General features: G+C 41.4%; 1 protein-coding gene across 10 annotated transcripts in view; it reads right to left on the bottom strand.

The window, feature by feature from the left end:
• The window catches only part of usp54a (ubiquitin specific peptidase 54a), a 76,999-nt gene that overhangs the window by 49,773 nt on the left and 2,504 nt on the right, over positions 1-24,722 (bottom strand). The window contains exon 1 of one of the 10 annotated variants that reach the window (XM_017715850.2): positions 15,251-15,318. The exons of 5 other annotated variants lie outside the window; for them this stretch is intronic. The gene's annotated coding sequence lies outside the window, so the exon portion shown is untranslated. Of the gene's footprint in view, positions 1-7,031; positions 7,163-15,250; positions 15,319-24,722 lie in introns of those variants that run through there. 4 more of the 10 variants (XM_017715855.2, XM_017715853.2, XM_017715854.2 and 1 more) reach the window with 4 other exon arrangements.

Genomic DNA, 24,722 nt, shown 5'->3' with positions numbered 1-24,722 from the left:
GTGAGGTTGCTGAACTTTTCCCTTCTCTGTTATCACTGAAGACAGGCGAACCGGCCTACAGAGCACCGTTAGTAGTCTGTGAATGCAGCAATGTTTTATTATTTTTTTGTTATTTGGGGGCTGCCCCATTTCACGGGGCAAGATGTTAACCACTATTCCTTGTAACTCCATTCCAAGGGTTTAGGGTAACTTAACAAGGGGTAGGGGTAAAAAGAAGAAATGGGATTGGGCCTTAGTGTTGGTTTAAGAAACTATAAACACTGTTCTTATTCATCTCTATACACACATGCAAATGATCCTTTTATAAGTAACTGTCATAAAATTTTTTTAGTAACAGTCAAATATGCTGTGCACAGGTATCATAGCTGTTAACTCTTTTGCAGAGTTTCAGAGTGCGAAGGCCAATTAGACTAATTCAGAGGAGATGGTCTGGCATATTAATAACAAGTGAAAAAAACACAAAAAAACCACAGTAACAACATTACAGGGCAGCTGAAATTACCCATCATTTATACCAGTGTAGACAGACATACATTAGGCAGGTATATGTACTTTAAGGGCTTAAACTGAAATTGAGAAGCTTTATTATTCCCACAGAATTAAACATTTATGTATTAACGGTCACAAGTCAGAGTGAAGCCCAATATCATGTTTCAAACAAGCTCAGATTAAGAAAATGAAATCTGATGAATGCAATAAAACATGAATATAACCCCCCCTCCTCCCTTACACACACACACACACACACACACACACACACACACACACAATCAGCTTATATTAACTCATCAACTGGGGGTGAGGACACAGCTCAACCTCTGCTTCCAAGTGCTCCCATGGGAGTGCAGCTCTTAACAGTTATGCAACATGACAGCGTATGGATGACTGCAGCCAAGCTTTCCTCCAACGGCCCACTATGTGCCTCTAATCACCTCTAATGCCTCAGTCTGGCTGAGCTCCAGCAGCACGCTACCGCTACAGACAGGCACTCCACAAACTCTGCCCTCAAGCATTGGATCCTGCTGACACCACCAACACAACAAGCCACCCTAACAGGAAGGGAAGCAAAGGTTCACAGAGAACATGTCCTGAAAACTGGCTGAGGCCAGGTTCTCAGGTCTATGGCATAAAAGAACTTCCTATGCCCCATCACAGCAAGACTACACTAAAGTGAACAGGTAGAAGTGACTTGTGTAAATGTAACTACAGCAGAGAAGAGCTGGTGCGGGCTGAGAAGTGAGCTACTCCAAAACAAGCCAAGAACTGCATTCTCCAGACCACAGGGAAGCAATGGGTCACTTGGTGACTAATAAACTCAGCTGGGAAAAGAAGCAATTGTTTAAAGTCATCAGAGGTGAGAAAATTCAGTCCCCACCCACCTTTTGACGCCACTGTCTGACATTTTCACACTGGCAGAGTACATGAGCACTACTAATGAAATCCGTAATGTCTCACCGCTGCGCAGCTTCACACTCCAGTCTAACACCACAGCTTCTGTTCTTGCCAAAACTTCACTCGAACCAACAGTGAGAAAATATCCAACAGGGACAAAAGCTAGATACAGACAAGCGGATAAATAGCTATAGTGCTGTCAGACAGGCCTGAAGCCACACATTTCCTCCTCTAGACTTCCTGTGCCTTGGGAACATGCCGTTGGGATGCAGGAAGTGTTCTGAGCATTTTCCTTTTTCATTTCTTAGTTTTTTTCCCTTCAATTTAAAAAGGTCAGATTTTAAATGTACACATCCTTCATCAATTCATCAGTGATGGCCAGACCAGACAGGGTATCCAGTAGTTTATTATTACAGCAATGAATCATTCTACACTACAATGTTATAATTACTATTTTATTGTAACCACACTGTAACATAGCCAGGTGCAGAATGCTAACCAATGTCATCCTTGTTCAGTCTGATTACTCCGGTGCTGTAGCAACTAAACCTGGTATTGCCGGACCACATCAGACTGGAGAAGCCTAGCATTAGGGATGCATAAAGATATCGGAATCAAATCAGTATTCATTGATATTTGCTTTAAAAAACAAAACAAACAAACAAAAAAAAATAAACCCCACCAAATGTTAAGAACGATAGTGCAAACTGATATTTTATCAGATTTCTTTTCATGTTAATTTACATTTTAGTTTAAAATTTGACAAACTGTGTCAAATAAGGTGGTTTAGAAGCAATACAAGCTGCTGGTCCTGAGAAAGTACATTATACATGTCCAGAAGTTTGTAGACACCAGCTTTTACCTCAAATCAAGGGTAGTAAAACGGAGTTTGTCCCCATTTGCTGCAACAGTAGCCTCTACTCTTCTGGGAAGGTTTTAGACTGAACACAGGACCATTGCTGTGAAGATCTGATTGCTTTCAGCCACAAGAGCAATTGTAAGGTCAACTAATGATGTTAAATGCTTAGTTCTTGATCACCACTCCAACTCATCCTTTAGGTAGTGTTCTATCTCTACAGAGATCTCAGTTTCACTGCTCCACTAACCCTTTAGCCAATGGTTGGCATCAGGCATTGTGACTTTAGGCTCATGTGCTACTGCCCTACAGTGTTCAAGTCTATTGCTATACTTTTCTATTGAGATTATACAAGCTGTGTGCAGAAACTGCAACATGTCTGCAAAGCATGCACCTTAAAATAGCTGAATTCACCAATAAGGATTGTGTGTGGACACCTTTGGACATACAGTGTATTTCACTCTGCTTTCTCACAATCACTGCTATACTGACATCACTTCAGCAGCAGATGTATGATCTTGACACAATGCCATAATAGGTCAGCATTTACTTTCCACTATGCAGATACAATAGCAAGACTGACCACATACGTTGCCACGGAGACCCAGACATGATGCCATTTTTTGAAGGGGGAGGTGGCGACAAGAATATGCAGAGAAATAAATTGCACATTATTTCATGAGCTACATTTTGATAACTCGGACCAAGAAATGTTACAGGCAAAAAAGGACCAAGGAAAATGCATAAAGAGACACAGCTAATGTTCCCTGAAATGGGGTAAAGTCAAAGCTACTGTGACGCTTTACAATTGAAACAATAATTAACTGAGAACAGTGGAAATGTTTCATGTACACACACATCAACATTAGTCAGGGTGTGTCATCAGTGCTCCTTAATCTATGGGTCATTTCAAAGAACAATAACTGAGAATATTGTGTAACAAACAAGGATGTCATAACAAAAAGAGAGGAGAAATAACCCATTACACTCCCGCCATTCCGTAACACATAAAACATGACACTATTACACCAACAGCTACATCGGTTGTTTGTTGATAGTCTTCAAAAAATCTCATCAACTGAGTTATACATTACAGTAGACAGATACATCTATATTTACAGCTGATCCGTCTTCTAACTGACCTGCCTTTGACAGAATACTCTAAACGGCTGTATCAACTACTCAAATTATCTTGACCAAGAACCAAACTCGATTCCTTGCTACACTGATACTCTTTCAATTACGCTATTAAGACAAAAGTGGACTTCAGCCACGAAGTCAATGTATCTTACGGCCAATATTGTCATCAAACATACTAAATCATACACCCACCAGCCACTTCAACTGCTTGTTAACACAAATAGCTAATCAGCCAATCACATGGCTTCAACTCAATGCATTTAGGCATGTAGAGGTGGTCAAGACAACTTGCTGAAGTGCAGACCGAGCATCAGAATGGGGAATAAAGGTGATTTAAGTGACTTTGAACGTGGCCTTGTTGTTGGTGCCAGACGGGCTGGTCTGAGTATTTCAGAAACTGCTGATCTGCTGGGATTTTCACGCACAACCATCTCTAGGGTTTACAGAGAATAGTCCGAAAAAGAGAAAATATCCAGTGAGCGGTCAGTTGTGTGGACGAAAATGTCTTGTTGATGTGAGAGGTCAGAGGAGAACGGGCAGACTGGTTCCAGATGATAGAAAGACAACAGGAACTCAAATAACCAACCAGAATCTCTGAGGAATGTTTCCAACACTTTGCTGAAAGTGTGCCATGAAGAATGAAGGAAGTTCTGAAAGCAAAAGGGGGTCCAACCTTTTACTAGCAAGGTGTACCTTATAAAGTGGCCGGTGAGTGTATATTCTACCTACAATTAACAAACATACTAAAGTCCCAAAAAAAAAATACTCAGATGGTGCTTTGAAAAAGAACGTCAATTACAACTTTATACTAATAAGAATATTGTGGTCACGTTAGCCACTAAGGTGATGTCAAATTCCAACAAATTTCTGGTTTGATGCAATGAAGCAAAAAAAAAAAACACACAACTCCAAAGCAGTAGCAAATTGGACCAAAGGCATTTATAACAGCCAAAAATGCAAAATGTGGCCAGCATCCAACCCTGCTAACAGAGTAATTTAAACATTTTTAGCTGAACACACCACCAGTTTACTGAGCATAACACACAGGTTATTAGAAATATGATATACGGTCTGCAGAAGACCGAGAAACACCAGCTGCAAAATATCTTCCACACAGGACAATTTTTGTTGCCGAATATAAGCAAAAGTTGACTCCATAAGGGCCTGAAACTTGCTCCAAATAAAAATTGATGCAACTAGTACATCTGAGTGACTGAGTGAGTGCATGAGCGAGTGAGAGAATCAGAGAGCAAGAGAAAGAGAGTCAAAGAATGAGTGAGGGCTGAACTAGTGAGTCAGAAAGAAAGATGGCTGGAGAAAGGTGAAATCAGACGAAGCTGTTAGCACACAGACTCACATCACTTTCGGGTAGTGGGGAAAATGATACCTCTGCCACATAAGTCAACGTCCAATTGTCAGGGATGCCATCTGACCTGGAGTAATCACAAATTAGCCAAGAGTGCCCAGAGCAGTTAACTCACTTGATCACCCAAGATCCTCTACAAAAGAACAACCTTGAGATATCTGTGATGTGCAAAGACAGAAAAAAGAAGGATTTATATCACACAACTTGCTCATGTGTGCCAAAGCTTGTTAGCTGGATCTTTTTGATCTGAAGTCGACCCCATTGTAGGTTTAGTCGGATCCCATGACAACGCAATAAACATGTGACTACCACTGACCTCCAAGTGGCCAGTTTAGAGGCCACTGAGGCAGTTAACAGTTCTTCAGTAACATCAAGCCATAAACTATGGGAGCATGTTGTGGTGAGCATTCAAGAGATACTATACATTAAGAACAATGAAAATTAAATATGCACAAGCACTGACAACAGCTTTTAGCTTTTATCATCAGAAGACTGTCACAGATTTGGCCAAATTGACCCGATTTAAGCTAATCTGCCCAAGAAATCAGCTTCTCTCCATCACACTTTCAACAACCGTGCATGAGATGCTTATATTTGGATCAAGACAAACTTCTCTCAGACATCAACAGAAGATTCAATGAGCGGAAACAGAGACCTATTAACAAAGGAAATAGGCTGAGGGTCTCCCTTCCTTGCTGTACAGATTGTAAGTGGCCCCACAACCAACCTGTAACTTATAATTTGGCTTAACTTCAATAAACCAATAAATAACCCGTTGCTTTTCAGTTTTTCAAGCACTCTCAGCTACTCACACCTAAACAGCAATGCAATAACATTTCTTTGCGTGATGAAGTTTGACCTTGGTGAATTTTGGCATAATGTTGGACCTTGACATTGAAGATCTTCAATGGTTCTTTAGCAAAGACAGCAGTTCTATATAGAACCATGAGCACTCAAACAACCAATTCCATGCTTAAACTGTTCTTTGCATGGAGAAATAATTCTTCAGATTGAAGAAAAATGTGTTATATATGATTCAAGATATCCATCCATCCATTCTCTAAGCCGCTTCTCCCTCAGGGTCGCGGGGGGTGCTGGAGTGGTCATCGGGCGGAAGGCAGGACACACCCTGGACAGGTCGCCAGTCCATCGCAGGGCAGATAGACAGACACACACAAATCACTCACACACTCACACCTAGGGGCAATGTAGCATGTCCAATTGGCCTGACTGCACATCTTTGGACTGTGGGAGGAAACCCGAAGGGAACCCACGCAGACACAGGGAGAACATGCAAACTCCACACAGAGAGGCCCCCGGGAACCCGGCCAGGGAATCGAACCCAGGCCCTCGTTGCTGTGAGGCAACAGCGCTACCCACCACACCACCCACCTGATTCAACATAACCATTGTAAAGATAGTTCTATATAGCAGTAAAAGGGGTTCTGCTATTATTACAAGCTCGACATAATAACTGTAGCAGAACCCTTCTGATGCTATACAGAACCATTTTCAAAAAGGTTCTATGTAGAATCAAATACAAAACATTACCCATCAATCTAAAGAACCGCTTAAGCATACAAAAAATGCCATTTGAATGCTTCATCACGATGGTGCTCTTTTAATGACATTGCATTGATCTTAGTCATGTCATGCCTGCTTGACAAAGCACCAGCAGCCACGGGACCACGCAGGTGTCTTGTTAAGTTAATGCAGATCACTGCTTAAAAGTGAGGTGACGGGTTCAAAATTCACTGAAAAACCTAAAACCATATTTTACCTCCATCAGACCGTTTCGGGGTCTTTTTGAAAAACGTTTTCTTCTTCCATCTCAGGTCATTAGTTTCACGAATTAACCACTCAGGAGGAGCTGTGGCTGAATTCTCCATCAGTGGGCAGGGAGCCTGGACTTTGCGTGATACTGTGCCTTTTCACGAACATTCAAACGCGCTAACAACTCCATACGTAGCCGACCAAGACAGACAAAGAGAGAAGAGACAACTCTGGAAGCATTGCTGACAAGTTCAGGCAAAACCAGGGCGATTTATGAAAGGCAGTTACAATATCTCGCCTATAAACTTCGTAATTTCCACTCTGGGAGGTCAGTCACTGCAGAAAACGTTCATTTGTTAACGTTAGCTTTGCTGCCAACTTCCCCAGCGTGTGCGGGTAGCCTCCCAGCATTAGCTGCGTGTACTGTGGTGCGAACAAACCGCTACCAAAGTCTCCAATGAATCAGTAGCCGAACACATCACGACTAAAGGTTGAATATCTTACCTTCCTTACTTAAAATGTTACGACACTAGGATCCTGAACTGCTCGAAGACGCCGCTGCTCTGCCCCTCATCGCCTCAGCGGTGACCGTTAGGCTCACTCCGTCTCCACGCAGCAGCCGATTTAAATTTCAGCACGCGCGCGGCGTCACCTGCGCAGTGCTTTTTTTTTTCTCCCACCCGTACTCCGACAAATCCCGCCCCGCTCCGCTACGATTGGCTAATAATATCGCGCCTCCATCGCTGCGATTGGCTGATATCGTGCGAGCATTGACTACTAGGCAATCCTAGCGCAGGAAGGCAGAGTTTGTCGGAAAATAGGTGGGGAAAATAAGGCTGGGGTAATAAAAACACATTACAGGTACGTCATGTTAAAATACGATAGCGTATGGTTTGTTATTCGGTTTAGTGACTGAGAGACAAACATGAAGAGAGAGATAAAAAAAAAAAAAAAAAAGAGTATGTAGATATTTATGGTAAGAGTGTAATATATTCACGTCTTATTTCTGGTACAAATATTTCTGTCGCGGTTTTAACACTTGGTGTGGTTTAATTCTGTCCTGTTCCGACTGCGAGTTGATTCTGCGGTCTTGCGGTTTCTAATTATAACACGGGCGCAGAGGGAAATTATTGATCTTTGATTCAGCAACTGTAAAAATCAATCCATGGTCGTTCGTACGCATTGGGGTGTTCTTGATTTGACGCGATGTGATTTGACTGGGCGTGCACAGGCCGAGAAGTGAACGACGGGACCAAAACAAGGTCTGGATCCCTCTCGCGTCCTCCTGAAGCCGTTAGCTCCAACATATCAGGAGCAGAGCGTTGTCTCATTTACTATGAGGCGCCTCTGCTAGAATAATGCAGGACATATTCGGTGTGGATGACAAGAAATGCATGACTAATGCAAGAGAAACAAGTTAAAATCTCGGTCATCCAGCAGACAAGGAAACAGCCCATAAACCCAGAGCTTAAGGACAGTCTCAGCACTAACCACATTCTTCAAGAGCTGCAATTTCCTGAGACCGAACCATTTATTGGCTGACTGATGACTGAGTGAAAATAACACTTTGGGCCTCAACTTCTCTCCCCACCCAGAGATAATTAACTATGCGTAAGTTACAGTTTAACCCGGTGATTTGCCAAACTGGCAACTCCTTTCCAAGCCCCGTGTCTGAAAACGGGCAGTGAGGAATGAAAAGGTGTCACTTCTGTGGACAGTTTTCAAGTCCAAATGAAAAATAAAAATAGATTTGCCATCACCGCCAAGATAGTTTTACAAACAAATGAACTGTGTACAGAATTCGGTTCATTCTAAATGTATAAGTTAATTACGTTAAAAAAGTTAATACACATGAAGAAAGGTCTGGCATTACACCAGCAGGTAGAAGCAGTACTTTGGCCAAATCAGCTACAACTAATCTGGGAGAACATAAAAATGAATAAGAAAGGTTAAAAAAAAACTGTTTAATGCGCTGGAGACAAAGAGCAGTTATCAGCTCAGCAAGTGAAGCACTTACGGTAATGGATCAAAGGGAACAAAGCTGCACTTTTACTCTGAACTGTTCCAGACTGCCACAGTTGGTTTTGAGTGAACTCAGAGAAGAAGGAATGGAGGGAGGGAAGGCAAGCTTACATTCGGCTTCATACTGGCAGACATTAAAGTTCTTTCTATTATGAAACAGACCGATATGATGTCTGACACTCCTAACCAGGAGATTCAGCCACACTAAAGTGTGAGGCATCAGACATATGAAGGCCGTTTCTAAAGCATCAAGCAACAGGCAAGCAGCAGAACATTTGCACAATACACTCTAAATAGTATGAGTACAAAAGAGGGTTCTTTGAAGCAATTTCTTTTAAGGTTCTTTTAAGGTTCACTTAAAACAGTGGTCCTCAAACCAACCCCCAGGGACCCCTACACGGTCCACATTTTTGCTCTACGTGTTGGGAGTCGAAATGGAACAAAAATGATTATCCCTGAGGACCAGTTTGAGAACCAATAGTCTGAAGAACCTTTCAATTGATGATTGTTTAAAGAACCATTTTTGCCCATCAGATGTGCAAGTGTGAAGAACCTTACTAAAGTTTAAAAGCACTTTCATATAGTGTAAAGCTTCTAAACCAATCAGGTTCTTCCTACAACCACATGTCCAAACCAGGAACCTTTTATTTTTAGGAACTCTTCCTGCCTCATAGATAAAATGCTTCTCCGGAGGCCTTTAAATCACAGGGGACGAGGGCCAGTCCAGGGTTTGTGCATGATTTTGATCTCTGATGAATTCCAAGGAGCACACACTGTGTACTTTACAAACAGATTAATATGTTAGAAGCACAAATGTCAGAAAAGCTGTTTTAAGAACCTCAACTGCAGCCCTTTGCTCTTCACGTCAAAGTCCAGCCCATTTACATTATTAGTGGTTATAACGTTGACCCAAACTTATCAGGGTACACATGTGGCTAAACATGAGCTTTCGAGCCAGTAAAGTGTTTTGAGTGAGCTGGTTATGTTTTTGATCTTTGTCCAGCAGACGTTTGATGTCTCAGCGGCAGGTCTCTGATTCATGCCTTCATCAGCAGCAGGCATAACGAGAGACGGAAACACATCTAAAGGCCGAAGCTCCAGTCCAGCCGGGCTCACCCCATACAGGCAAAAGCAACTTCCTGAGAGAACATAAGGTAGGCAGAAACTGAAACCAAGCCAGACATGAGCAAATTTACAAAAAAAAGGCTCAAAGAGAGAAAAAAAACAGAATTTCTATCACAATTTCTTTCAACTGTGTCAGTGAGACTGGAGGAGGGAAAAGAGAACAGTTTCCACACAATAAAGCTATTCAGCCGAAAACAAAAGCCGATGCTGGAAAACAAAAGGCTTTCCTGATAACAATGCATCCTCCCTCAGTTCAAACACCAGCTTCCTCCCCTCACCCCAAATGCCAGACTGAGCTTCCTGCAAAAGCCCATAACTGCACCCGTTATATCAGTTAATGAGGCTAGGTCTCTCCTATCTGTGTCATAGATGCAAACTAGAGGTCTGCTATCTGACTCTGCTAGCCCTGAGTTCAGGCCAGTTTATCCCCTCATATAAAAGTTTTTCTCATTTTTTCAAATGTGTACTTCTCTCTCTCTCTCCCTGCCTCTCTCTCAAAACAGAGTAACTGTTTAAAATTCCAAATCAGATACGTCTTCTGTGTGGAAACATTATGACATCAGATATAAAGCACACTGGCCACAGTGTGTGGAGCTTAATAAATACTGAGATGTGATGGGAGAACTGGCACACTGTGACATTTTTTAGCCTACTTTAAATTGATAGAATTGTAAAAGGAAGGGAAAACAGTCATTTTATGACAAAGTTGGTGTGAAGCACAACCGAATCAGAGAAGCCCTCATACACATTGTCGTCAACCTTTGTTAAGAGGGCCTTTTTTTGACACACTGCAGTGCTTAGTAGGGAAATTTCACGTTTTCAAAAGACACACTCATTTCATCTCCTTAAACAAATTTGCTTGCAACATCATTCATAATTATTACTTATATGTAGGGCTGGGCAATACAATGATAACCATGATTTCGCAGTTTAACTTTAATTAAACTTTTCCTCGATCGAGCGATAAGACGTTTGATACATTTTCGATATAATACACTATTCTCACATTTCCATGTGTTAGCGTTTTCTACTGCAAGGAAAGCAACACTACTCCGCTGTGGCCAAGAGAGGGTGCACTTCCGAGTTGACATGATTAGAGAAGGAGGGGCCACAAGTAAAATAAAAAGGGTCGCCAAGTATACTTCATAAGTGGCGTAACTGTACTGACCTACAGTGAACTCGCCTCCTTCCTTACATCCCAACAAGCTTTAGCAGCGTTACATCATGTCTGATACAACTAAAGCGCTGTTACAGTGCTCAAAAAGTCTCATTTAAGTATTAGTGCATTCCCAAACAACGAAAGTGAAAGAAAGAAGTGGGTTCATGCAAGTTACAGGCCTGATTTAAAAGAAAGTAAACTGAGGAAGCTGTGAGGCACTGGAGAGTGGAGAACACCATCTTTACAGGCTAGCTGTTTTCAGCAACTTGAAGCAGTGCTCTGTCACTCGCATAACATGGCAAACTGATGATACTGTAGATCAAACAAGACACAAAAGCAATTTAAACATACCTAAAAGGAGGACTCTGTCTGTCTGGTGTTGATATATTGCAATTCACCCCTTAAACTACTGCGACAGAATAAAGAAATCCCATCGTCTGCCAGCTGGTGTTGGAATACTGTGATATGCTCTGATATGGACACGGTAAGACTGATGGCAGAAAGGCGGTGGGATTCATCAATGACCTACTGAGCCCGCAAATGTTTGATGTTCGTACTCAGTTGACGTTGAGAAACTAAACTGTTTAGCACTATTGTTTAGCATTTGTAACGGGATAGCCGAGCGCTCGCCACCAGACAGCTAAAATTAATCTTTTCTTTCTTAAATTATGACTATTACAAAAACTGTGGCCTTTTCCAGCTGATTAAAAACAGCTCGCCAGAAACTTTCTCCCACACTCCCATGACAGATTTGTGAAATGTTCCACAGTTTGGTGAGTGTTTGTCATGTTCTGACCATACAGGATAGTTTAAAACAGCAATTAATCACCAAATCAATGATTTGAGATTTATCGAGATATGTATCGATATTGAATTACATTCTTTTTGTTTATCCTGACAACATTTTTGGCCATATCGCCCAGCTCCACTCGTATGTAGAGCATTCAGTTCAATTAATAAAAATACAAATCAGAAATATTTGCTCATCTGCCTCATCAGTGTGTTTATGGGAATTTCTGACCGTTCTTCCAGAATCGCATTTGTCAGGTCAAACACACGTCAGACGAGAAGGCCTGGCTCACAGTCTCCGCTCTAATTTATCCCAAAGGTGTTCTATCAGGTTGAGGTCAGGACTCTGTGCAGGCCAACCAATTTCCTTTACACCAAACTAGCTCATCCATGCCTTTATGGACCTGCTTTGTGCACTGGTGTGCAGTTATGTTGGAACAGGAAGGGGCCGCCCCCAAACTGTTCCCACAAAGTTGGGAGCATGAAATTGTCCAAAATCTCTTGGTCTGCTTAAGCATTAAGGAGTTCCTTTCACTGGAACTAAGGGGCCGAGCCCAACTCCTGAAAAACAACTCCACACCATAATCCCCCCTCCACCAAACTGTACACTTGGCACAATGCAGCCAGACAAGTACCGTCTCCTGGCAACTAAAAAACCCAGACTCGTCCATCAGATTGCCAGATGGAGAAGCGTGATTCATCACTCCAGAGAACACGTCTCCACTGCTCTAGAGTCCAGTGGTGGCACTTTACACCACTGCATTCTCCGCTTTGCATTGCATTTGGTGATGTAAGGCTTGGATGCAGCTGCTCTGCTTTGAAAACTCTTTCCATGAAGCTCTCTACGCAGTTCTTGAGCTGATCTGAAGGCCACATGAAGTTTGGAGGTCTGTAGTGATTGACTCTGCAGAAAGTTGGTGACCTCTGCACACTATGCCCCTCAGCATCCGCTGACTCTGTCATTTTACGTGGCCGACCACTTCGTGGCTGAGTTGCTGTCGTTCCCAATCGCTTCCACTTCATAATAATACCACTGACAGTTGACTGTGGAATATTTAGTAGTGAGGTAATTTCACGACTGGACTTGTTGCACAGCTGGCGTCCGATCACGGTACCACGCTGGAATTTACTGAGCTCCTGAGAGCGACCCATTCTTTCACTAATGTCTGTAGAAGCAGTCTGCAGGCCTAGGGGCTTGGTATTATACACCTGTGGCCACGGAAGTGATTGAAACACCAGAATTCAATGATTTGGACGGGTGAGTGAATACTTTTGGAAATATAGTGCATGTATTTATTGTGTTTTGTATGACTCACATTCCAGCCAAGATCGCTAGTCGATCGGTCACAACAGGACAATGCCAGGTCCATTTAATAAGGTCAGTATGGATGCCAACACCGATCCAGTGTCCTGGATCAGTGCATCACTAACACAACACGCATGGGTCATATGTATGAAGTCCTATGTAAAATGTACATAAAAAACAAATCTAAATCTAGACATTACCTCATGGACAACCATTATTGTATAATAAACAAATGATACAAAACCAGATCCTATGCTCCCTGTGGTCAGATTCACTGCAAACAAAATACAAGCAAGCTTCAGCTCCAGAGAAGAACAGTTCAATAGGAAACTAACACTTCCTAACATTTCCATATCCTAACCACAAAGTGCCCGGAACACAACTAGGGGGCTTTACGCAACACAGAACAAACAGGCATGTGCTGTGAACGATAACGATCACCGCAAAAGGAGCAAAACCTGCACATCCTGGTTCAGCATGTGAGATTCGGCCAGGCTAACTAACTACCCTTTTGCTGGAACTACTTCCTACATGACATCATCCTCTCAGTGACACCTCCCTCTCAGCCACAGGCTTTACTCACCGTCATATGATTACCTAAGCACACACACACTCGCACACAAGCAATGCTAATCCCACACAACTCCATGACAACAGGTAAGCAATAGGAATACTCACAGTACGCACACACACACACACACACACACACACACACACACACACACACGGCCATAGGCTGACTACAGCTATACCTCCTACACAGTCAGGCCTTCATGTAATAAAACATAGCAAAAAGCACAAACATTCTTCCTCCTCTCTGCCTTCCTCAAACATCAACAGTTGATGCATTTCAACAAGTTCATGTCAACATAATTTGCAGTTATTATTTGCTCTGAGTCATCCTCAGGTTTACAGCAACAGCATCATAGCATTGATATTCAAACCAGGTTAGGCTACTAAACCATTAAAAGAGGCCACACAGCTGAGGAATGAGGAGCTCACACACAGCACTTTATAAAATAGTTCTGGTTATAAAATCTGATTGGCTGACTATGTTTGAAACTGTAGTGAAGTACTCAATATATTGGCTTACATATATGACCGCAAGCATAAACTGAATTCTGAATAATGCATCAAATATGATTCATGGAATAATCTTTGACAGTCACGTTAAACTAACAGTTAACAGTTAATAAACTATCAAATTTGGTGGAAAAGAGGTTTATGGAGATTATTACTACTAATAAATGAAATGATTTATAGAGCATTGGTGTATTTTATTATATTGTGTTTTGTCCTAGTTTTATAAAAGCAACAAACCACTCAATAAGGGTGGGTGTTATGGCAAAAATATTTCTGCCACACGTAAACACAGTTTCACAATACATAACATATCACAGTACTTTGATACACAGATACAATGCACTTATAAAATGCCATAAAAAATTGAGTACAGTCATATGCAAAAGTTTGGTTGGCCCTGGTTAAACTGCAGGTTTTGTTGAAGTGAAATTTATTTACAGAAAATATAAAATGATGTGCTGAAGTGAGGATCAACAAATCATGTAAGTGACTGGGGCACCCAAACTTTTGAACGCAACTATACTGTACTGCTCCAAACCCAAATAAGCTATTACTATTATGCAATTAATTAAGTAATGTTCTCTTTTTAGTGAATCATGCAGTTGATCAGTGATCTTTAAGTACAGTCAATACCTACAATATGCTCAGAAAAACATTTTATCACGATAAAAGAACTCGCAATGATGATAAGAGACCCCATCGCCCCGCTCTACCACCCAAGGCTCGGTTAGTGATTTTACCACATCAAATCCATGGTAGAAGCACTGCAACGCACAGCATCGAGAGACTGACTGCTTTAGAAACACACTGCATCCTCTCATCCACTCTGCTCTTTGACATTGTAAACCAAAAGTACATCAGATATTTGAAATATGAGACACCCACATAAGTACGTTCATTCAGCTGACCTGTTATGCTGGTTGCAAAGCTGGTTCAAGTAATTGGTAACATGATTCACAATGAAGTCCATTCAGCTAAAAGTACCGCATGTAGCTTACACTGCACTGCGATGCGGCATTTTAGAGAACTAGAGCATTGCGCAACACAAGCCGCAGAAAAGATCTGTTTCTCAAGCACTTTTACCTGAATGAGGTTTCTATGATGTTACACCTCAAAAGCAACTTTACTGAAAGCTTCAAATACTGCAGTAACACGTGTCACCTATGGCTCTCAAAAAGCCCTACTGTTCACCCCTGAAGAAACTATTTAACTCAAGTTGTGAAATGTTATTATACTCACAGCAGGTTGACAGGTGAACCGGCGCCTAGCAGCAGCTGTGTGGATGTGTTGCCGGCCAGCATTCCAAATAAGTTTTTCCAGGTGATCCTGAAAGGATGACATCATCCTTATCGGCATGCACCTGTTTCCTCAGGAAGCTCCTCCTACCTTTCTATCTTTAAAGGGACAGAACCTACATAGAGACAGGAACTCCCTACTGCACTGTACTGACCTCTGAATCAGTGTGGAAAGCCAATGTCAAGCTTTCAGTCACTGCACTAACACTGGCTGTAAAATTTAGCATAATTACACTTGCAATTCTTTCCCAAAAGGTTGGTGTCTTTTCCGTTTGTAAAATAAAATCATCTAGCTATCATCCCACTAGTATCACCTTAACAAAACCGTCCGTGAAAAGTGTTCCATGAAAAATGTATAGGTCCATTATTAATTCTGACACTCCTACAGAGTCAGGCAATAAATTGTGCAGGAGAAGCCTTCGCTGACTGGCGCATTATTAAGCTATTACTTCTCATCTTTTAATAAGAACCTTGTTGGACCCAGCGCACTATATGTGACAGATAGGAAGCAATTTCAAATGCAGAACAGCATGAACTATGTCTGGCCTCAAAAGAACCAACGTGAAGTGTTTTAGTGAGGAGTTGGGCCACCATGAGCCATGAAAAAAAGCTTCAGTGTGCCTCCGGCAGCAGCACAACTCCTGGAGGGGGTCGATCGCACGTGGTACAGGGGGTCTACAGCGAGACCAGGCGAACATCTTTAATCTTTAAAATATTTATTTGGCCCTTTATATAGATATTGACACAAGTCTGATTCCACACAGAGCTAACAGAAAGATCTAATTTCATAACATAACTCACCAATTGGCTTCCATTAACCTAACACAGACAGCCCTGATGTCTGTTTATCTCACTAATAACGCGTCTCATCCACCATTTTCAAACCAATCCTTCACCATCTGCAACATGAAATATTTATCATTTATTATTTTAAATTCTTAAATAGGCAGCCTAATGTAAAAATGTAAGTTGGTGGAGGGGCCTTGAGACAAAGCAGTAGCCAGTTTTTTTATCAACTGAAAGCATTGTCGTATTGGTAACACTTATTTTTTATCCAGTGCTAACATGTTGGTCCAAAATTTCCCACCGTTGTTCAATTGGGTTGAGATCTGGTGACTGCAAAGACCGTAGTATATGATTTACAACAGTTTCATATTCATCAAATCATTCAGCGACACCTGCCCTGTGAACTGAAGAGACTACTCCCACTAGGAGTATCCCTATCCCTTCTATCCCACAGGATAGAAATGTTTCATCACAGGATAAAGGGGTCCGGTCTGAACAACTTGGAGAACATAACTGATTTTATTTCTGGCCATTATTGTGACAGCGATTTTAACTGCAATTAATTTTTTAAAAGTGAAGTCAATGCCTTTTTTTGCTGGCCAAGATGACCATAATATTCACTTTTTTTTCCTGGCTTATAGACTTAAACTGAACATAGTGTCCCAGACTGACAAGTAGCTGTGGTTGTGTTGTCATGTACACAGCACATGGGTGTTTGGTTACTTTTAAGTGGTCTGACTCATCTAGAGTGTGTTAGACTGTGTGTGTGTGTGTGTGTGTGTGTGTGTGTGTGTGTGTGTATATATACACACACACACACACACACACACACACACGCGCACATATATATATATATATACACACACACACACACACACACACACACACACACACACACCGATGTGCCAAAACTAGTATTGTGTAGGACCCCTTCTAGCCCAGTGAAGTGCAGCAACTCGACATCGCATCCATTCCACAAGTGGACTGAAGACCTCTGGAGGGATGTTGAATGTCCAGTCCATCTGGCACTCACTATTATGTCTTGTTCAAACTCCAATAATTCACATTGCCGTACCATGAGCACGCTTCCAGTGTTCAGCCTCATTCACAAGATAACACATCACAACTTACACAGGTGTGGGTATTCCCAAGTCAACGCCACTACTTTATCAATTTAAATACGGCTATTCCATGACTGCTGGCACAATGCTATACAGTAGACACAACTGACAAGTCTCTTCAGTTTCTCAATTGCTACAGACACTTAACATTAACTGGGATGGCACCATTCAGATAAATTAAAGTGCAGGTTACTAAGAAGTAGGCTTTAGCAGTATTCACTGGAGTCCAGTTGTTTCATACCTTAAAACCGTCTCCATACAGCATCACCTTGGGGTGGAGCGGGTGTCAATAAATGTCAAACCATCTAACAATCGCCAAACAGCAGCTCTTTTCACCAATGAACATGCCTGATTCTCTAAAGCACCAACACAAGTGTGGATGATGATTCTAATCTGAGGAAGTTAAGTGGCACAAAAGGACAGAAGCTCAAAATGAAATGTGCACTGTGTAAGATTTAGGCCCAATCCCATTTCACCCCTCGCCGCAACCACTTAGCCCTTACCCCCCCATTTTGCACATTCACATCTAAAGGGAGGGTGTCATCATTTTTGTTGAGATAGAGGGGCAGTGCGAAGTGTGAGGGCTACATGGCCCTGCGCAAGAAATAAACTTACAAACGTGACAATGTTCTCCATTAAAAATTATCTATTTACTGTATTAGTTTAATGTCATTTCAATGTATTACAGTCACTTTCCTAAAAACAAGCAGAAAAAATGCATATAGTATGCTGATGTCTCGGCAGCTAGCTGGCTATATTTCATGTTCCACCTTAAATGGTGCAGCAGTTACATTCTAATGCCTTAGAACAAAAAGCTGACGAACAGCTGACTTTAGATTAAATGAAGAATTAGATAAATAACTGCCCCACTTTACCGCTCCTCTGCCATCACTGCAAACCAGCAGGCTTGGCTACAGAGCAGCACTAGTAGCCTGTTATTGAAGTAACAGGCTTTTTTGTCCGAGGGTTGTCCCATTTCTCAGGGGAAGACTTCAACCATTACCCCTTGTAACTCAGTTCCAAGAGGCAAGATGACACACTGATAGGGCCTTGCTTTTTTCATCCACCTTTGCTTTTTCTTCTGTTAAATAATAAACACGTTCTCAAACTTCTCACAACACAGAAGGGTTAGCCAGCACTGGCAGCAACCACTGATTTTTCTTCTTTGTCTTCCAACTGGGGCTACACAGCGTTTGTCCACTCTGGTCTACTGTAGAAACATGTCAGCACAACTCTCTGCTGGAAGGGGACCCACTGCTTATCTAGATAAGAATGCCTCATTCTAAATTAACGAAAGACACATTGATTCAGAGTTACAGGTCATCATACACTGATAAAGATTTGGTTTTGGATGCTCTAGTCCCTTTCTGCTTACACGTTCCCCCTTAGATTCACTTACACACTGCATGTTTACACCTGTTCTGTGGTGTTTGGGTCCATAGCTTGATCAGCTAGCTTAATGTCAGTTTAGCAAGCAGGCTACAGACCCCACAGTACAGGTTTGATTCTGACTGACTGGCGCTCTGCTGAAACATTTACATTTATGGCATTTGGCAGACGCTCTTATCCAGAGCGACTTACAGTTTGATCATTTTACACAGGTAGGCGAAGGTGGTGTTAGGAGTCTTGCCCAAGGACTCTTATTGGTATAGTGTAGGGTGCTTGCCCAGGTGGGGATTGAACCCCAGTCTACAGCATAGAAGGCAGAGGTGTGAACCACTACACTACCCAACCACAAGTATAGATGATAAAAACAAATGTCTGAGAAAGCAAAAGTTGACTGGTGTTGGCTTAGTTAGCTTTGTTAGCAGGCCAAACAAGGTTACATCAGAGCAAAGACTTGGTTCCAGCTAACGCTAAAATGACACTCATTTAGAGAACATCGGTGAGCGCAATCAATGAAAGCTGAAACTGAACGTGTTCTGTGGTGTGTGTAGCCTTAAGCCCTCACTGAGAAACTGCCGTCAAAGTCCTTATAGGAAAGTTTGGGCAGTTACTTCCAATCACAGGTGGCCGGGCAGTCATTTCATCATACAAGACCAGATTCCATCTGTTTGAATGCTCGAAACTGAAGGCCAAGTGACTGTTTGAAAAACGTCATTTGAAATCACTGGTAAAATCTTACAAATTGTAGCGTTTGGCTCAAACAACACACAAACTGTGCATTTTCAGCTCACTCTGGCTACTGTGCTTGACAACAATATGGAAGAATAGAAATATATATGAAAATATCAGCATCAAATTTAAATGCCATGGTTCACCGTAATACCGTCATAACGCCCAACCCGACTTACAAGATCCTTACAATAGTGACTTTACAAGCAATTCAATCTAAGCCAAACAGATTATTTCAAGATAAAAGTTCATTGCCTAACTGTGTAATTCTCAAGTTTGATAAATAAAAGAGTCTTTGTGGAGTCTATTTTCACAACTAATTTGTCTCTAAATTACATTGTGAAAGAGCTAAGCCTCTTTTCAGCCTGGCACCATTATTAGACACAATTACAACAGAGTGCTTAAACACTAATCAGGCTACCTGTCGCTTATCTGTCGTGGGCCACTCTATAAGGTCACCAAAGAGGACCAGCACTCTAATTTCACTCTCAGCTATGGTACACAGGAGGAAACGGGTACTAGAGGGAGATGTGTGGTCTGTATTTTGTTGGCAGTGCGTCTTCTGCTCAAGAATAAACATTTGTGTTTAACCCGTAAACTGCATGGACATCTCCAAGATTATTTCAACTCCCTCTCAATAGAGCTCATCGTCTCCCTCAATATCCCACAGCGTGTGTCGGAGCGCTGCAGACATTTAAAAGGCAATAAAATGCAAGTACACTTTTTGCTCCTCTGCGGATGCTATTCCAAGTTGTATTGTAGAGTTGAAATTCAGACGTAGGTTTGTTTTTGTTTAGCATATGCAGACAGAGAAAAAGGAATAAACAGAATCACCAATATATGGATTCAACAAGCACCGCCCAACATCTCAAATCATAGCAAAATGGCTGACCCTAACCTGGCCTATAAGATGATCACAAACTATTCCTGCATTCACATGTTTGCGTTGGAGGGTAAAAAAAAAAAAACTCATTCCGTCCTCGTAGCAGTACGCAGCTGATGGTGCCTTGAAGCCATGCAAATGTTAGCATGGTGACCACAGTGCCAGCGAAAATGTATGACTATCAGAAGAGAGAGAGCTTAAGCATGTATTGTTTATTTAAACCGCAGGAGGACACTCTGCACTCTTTATTTTGTGTGTAACACTGGATTTGTCTGAAATTCAACAGCAAAATGTTTGGCATCTATGGCTCTTTTAAAAAATCAACTTCCGGTTTATTCTACTGCTGCGGTCGACGGCAAAAGTTGGAAAATTGAACTCTAGATCGTCCCGCTTACAGCTGCTGTCTGTGGAATGCCGTCGCTGGCAGCTCCGGAGAAAACAATGGAATATTTGGTTTGCCATCGTCCGTCTACCGCACACACGAGCACAGCATAAGAATATGCAAGTGCAGCCCTAAAGGTTTGAGGATGTTTGCTGAGAGTACATCAGGACAGCTCAGCTGTAACTATCACCGTAAGACATCCGTCTCCTCAGGTGGCCATTAGTACAAGTGCATGACCACTGAACCAAATGCAAACGGGCTTTCAATGTGGTTCCTGCTCTCGTGGCAGTTCTTAGGGGCTTGAGTAAATACAATGCAAATGCTTTTAGAAGAGACTTTTCTCAGGATTACGCCTTGCAGCGTTTGTCAGTGTGTCCAGACCAGAACTTCAGCGCAAAAGGACTTAATTACTTAGATGTAGAAGTGAAGGTTCTGTGTGTATCTTGTGTCTGTCTGTCTGTCTGTCACTCACATACATTTAGCAGCTTGAAAATTCTCCACACTGGGGGACTATTAGCACTCAAATGGGGCTTCGCGTTAATGACGCTGCGTGCCTTTGATTACGGAACATTCTTTATGGGCCAATATGACACACGCTGGCGGCACGGTGGCGTGGTGGGTAGCACAGCGAGGAGGGCCTGGGTTCGATTCCCCGGCCGGTTGACTGTGTGGAGTTTGCATGTTCTCCCCGTGTCTGCGTGGGTTTCCTCCGGGTTCTCCGGTTTCCTCCCACAGTCTAAAGACATGGAGTCAGGCCAACTGGACATGCTAAATTGCCCCTGGGTGTGAGTGACTGTCTGTGTCTGTCTGCCCTGCGATGGACTGGCGACCTGTCCAGGGTGTATCCTGCCTTCTGCCCGAAGACTGCTGGCATAGGCTCCAGCAACCCCCCGCGACCCTGATGGAGAAGCGGCTTAGAAAATGGATGGATGGATGGATGACACACACTTCCCCTTAAAAGTGTGAACATCTTTAATTTTTTAAAAACACCTTTAGCTAGTATTAACTAAGATAATTAATAAGATAATTTTTCATAATATTTAAGGCAGGTTGTTCAACATCTGAGTTATATCAAAATAGACAGATGACATATTTACTGAAATACAAAGTCTCATTCTAAATGGATCCATTATGGTGAGCTGCTGTGGGAACATTATGGGCAAAGGTCTGAACACCCCTGGTCAAATTACTTAAGTCAAAGTAAGTTAATACATTGTCTACAGAGAATAAACTTAAGTATGACATTTTTTTGCTAATTTTAATGCACAATTTTTAGAGTTATTAACTTCGGAAAAATTAAAATATAAAATGTGCTATAACATTTGCACAGACCACATTTTGTGTGTTTTTTTTGTTTGTTTTTTTTACACAATATGTTCTGTTTTTCAAATATGTAAAGTTTTGCAGGACCAAGCTATTCAAATTCGAACTAATATTCAATGGACACACTTTCAGATCACGGTTGCTGATACAAGTCAAGTTAAAAATGAAACGTTTTTAGAGACCATGGCAAAACATCCATACTAAGCATGTCAGCTGAGGCCATATCAGTCCACCACAGAACTCTCAAAAGAGAAAAATTGGTTCTTTCATTACTAACAACTATGTTATCAGGAGTAGACTACGAAATATGCCATCACTCACACACAAAAAACTTGAAAGCTAAATGAAAGAGGCTGTGAAGTGATACACAGTTTACAGGGCATTAGATGAGCAGAATCTGTTATGTAATTGTCTAGACTGAAAGCACACACACACACACACACACACACACTCAGATATACACACCAACACATGCGATGATGCCTCACCAGGTGACACTGACTGCACCAGGAGGCTAATACTAGGCAAGCATGCTTCTGGGGCAGCTCTAAGACAAACACCTTCTCCCACACACATACAGACACCTCTAAATGATTCCCTTTCATATTTACTCTATTGCATCTCTGCAGTTCTACTCTAGCCCAGCTCCAGTAACTAACATTATAGCTGACAAGGGGACAAAACACCTCTCCTTCCACAGCTCTTTGAGAAAATGAACAAGCCTATGTGTAATGAGATGATAGCCCTGCCTGTATGGATGTAATCAAAAAGTGATGGGATAAAGGCAGGGCAGCTGTAAGCCAGACTACACGTAAAATCAACATTCCTAAACACAAAAATGGAATCGTCCGTCTCTCTGCACCCTCAATGATTTAACAGTCCACAAGAATGCCCAGTGCTTTTATTTGTGTTAATGTCCCAAATAGCTGAGGGAAGAAAAGAAACAAACCAGCACCCAGTTTTTGTCCCAAAAATGCACCACAGCTTTAAAACAACAGTGTCCAAAATGCCATCATCTTTTATAATGATTTAGGGAAATTAAACGTAAAGCTAAGATGCAAAATAATATCTAAGTGACTGTTTCCAAACAGCTAAAGTTAAGTAATCAAATCCACTTTTGGCTCTATACAACTATATTACCTCCTGTTCATTTTAGTTAACATGTTTCAAACAAAGTTAATATTATTAACAAAAACCAGTGCAACGCAAACAAAAATGAAAACGTATTACCAAGCAAAACTAAAACAAAACCCACAACTAAATAAAAATTTAACTAAAATAAAATAAAAAAAATTATTTCTTAATAATAATCAAAACTAAAGTAAAACTAAAGCAGAAACACAAAACTAAATAAAAACAAAAACTAATTCCATTTTTAAAACTATAATAACACTGTCTATCATGAGTTCAGCATTATATACAATTATGCTTATTATCCTGTACTATTATCAGCCAACACAACTACAACAAAATTTATTATCATCTTCCTACGATATACAGACACATCTAAACTGGGGTGGAGAATTTTAAATTTCATTGTTTCCATAACGACTGGTTATAACAAAGGTTACAACTGGAAACAAACTACATAGTTTGGCAGGACAGTGTAGTGGTTAACACCTCTACCTTCTATGCTGTAAAGTGAGGTTCAATCCCCCACCAGGGTAAACACCCTGTACTATACCAATAAGAGTCCTTGGGCAAGACTCCTAACACTACCTTGGCCTACCTGTGTAAAAATGATCAAGTTGTAAATCACTCTGGATAAGAGTGTCTGCCAAATGCCGTAAATGTACAACGCAAAAATGATATTTTAGCTTGTACAGGTTTAAACCCCCTCAATTTTATTCCTGCAGGGACATCCCAAGACCTGAGCTTGTCAAAGTCTTAAAACTCACATCTAAAAATTCTCTAGTCTAGAAAGTTTAATAAAGTCACTCTCATTGGTGTTTCTGTCTTTTCCTGAGAGATATTACACTCCTTTGAATGTCTGTCCTAAATCCTACAGGCGTTTCATGATGCTTAACCAATTAGTTTGACTAAAATGTCTTTGTTTACCCTTTCCCACCTCCCCCTCCCCAAAAACTCCTAGCACTGAATGCATGGGAACGCAGAACACAGGGCCACAAGAACTGACCATCAGTATGTTAATTTATTCATCTTTAAATTTTACATAACAATCCGTAGCCTAATTTAGCATGCATACCAGAGCTCACATTTACTTCTCACAGTGAGGTGGCATTAGAGAAGGGCTGAAGAGAGGAGACTGGAGGAAGCTCTATTTAATCTCCTTTTTTCCCCACTCCTTAATAAACACTGCATTTCAAACATGTTTACGTAAGCACTTCATTCCCAAACATGTATTCCAAATCAAACTCCAATTAGAACGAGTGAAACATTCCCATGTTACTTGTTAACAGGTCATAAGGATATTACTGCATGCAGACAGTTCTATTCAGGACTAACCCTTCAAACCGTTTATCCACTATCTTAAATATAAAAAGTAATATACTTCATTTTTTTGACTTCTGGAAGCTTTTTGTTCATTCAACCAAGCCAGCCATCATTTCTATATCTCTTATAATTCACTGCAACATGACTTGAGACCAGAAGCGTCCGTATTTTTATTTAGGACACAAGTCTAATGTCTGTGGTGGGCAGCGGGGCAAAAAGAAAACAAGCCAGTTAGCAACTCTTTAGCTTTATGTTGTCACACGCTGCCAGAATTCTTTAAATGCTGCAATGGTTTCTTTCTTTAAAATCAGTGAAAAGATATTTTGCACACTGATGGTCTCCACACACCACC

The sequence above is a fragment of the Pygocentrus nattereri genome, chromosome 5 (genome assembly GCF_015220715.1).
Source record: "Pygocentrus nattereri isolate fPygNat1 chromosome 5, fPygNat1.pri, whole genome shotgun sequence".
Classification (NCBI taxonomy): Eukaryota; Metazoa; Chordata; class Actinopteri; order Characiformes; family Serrasalmidae; genus Pygocentrus; species Pygocentrus nattereri.
Note: the sequence above shows the minus strand (reverse complement) of the source record. Positions and strands in the feature narration are given on the sequence as shown.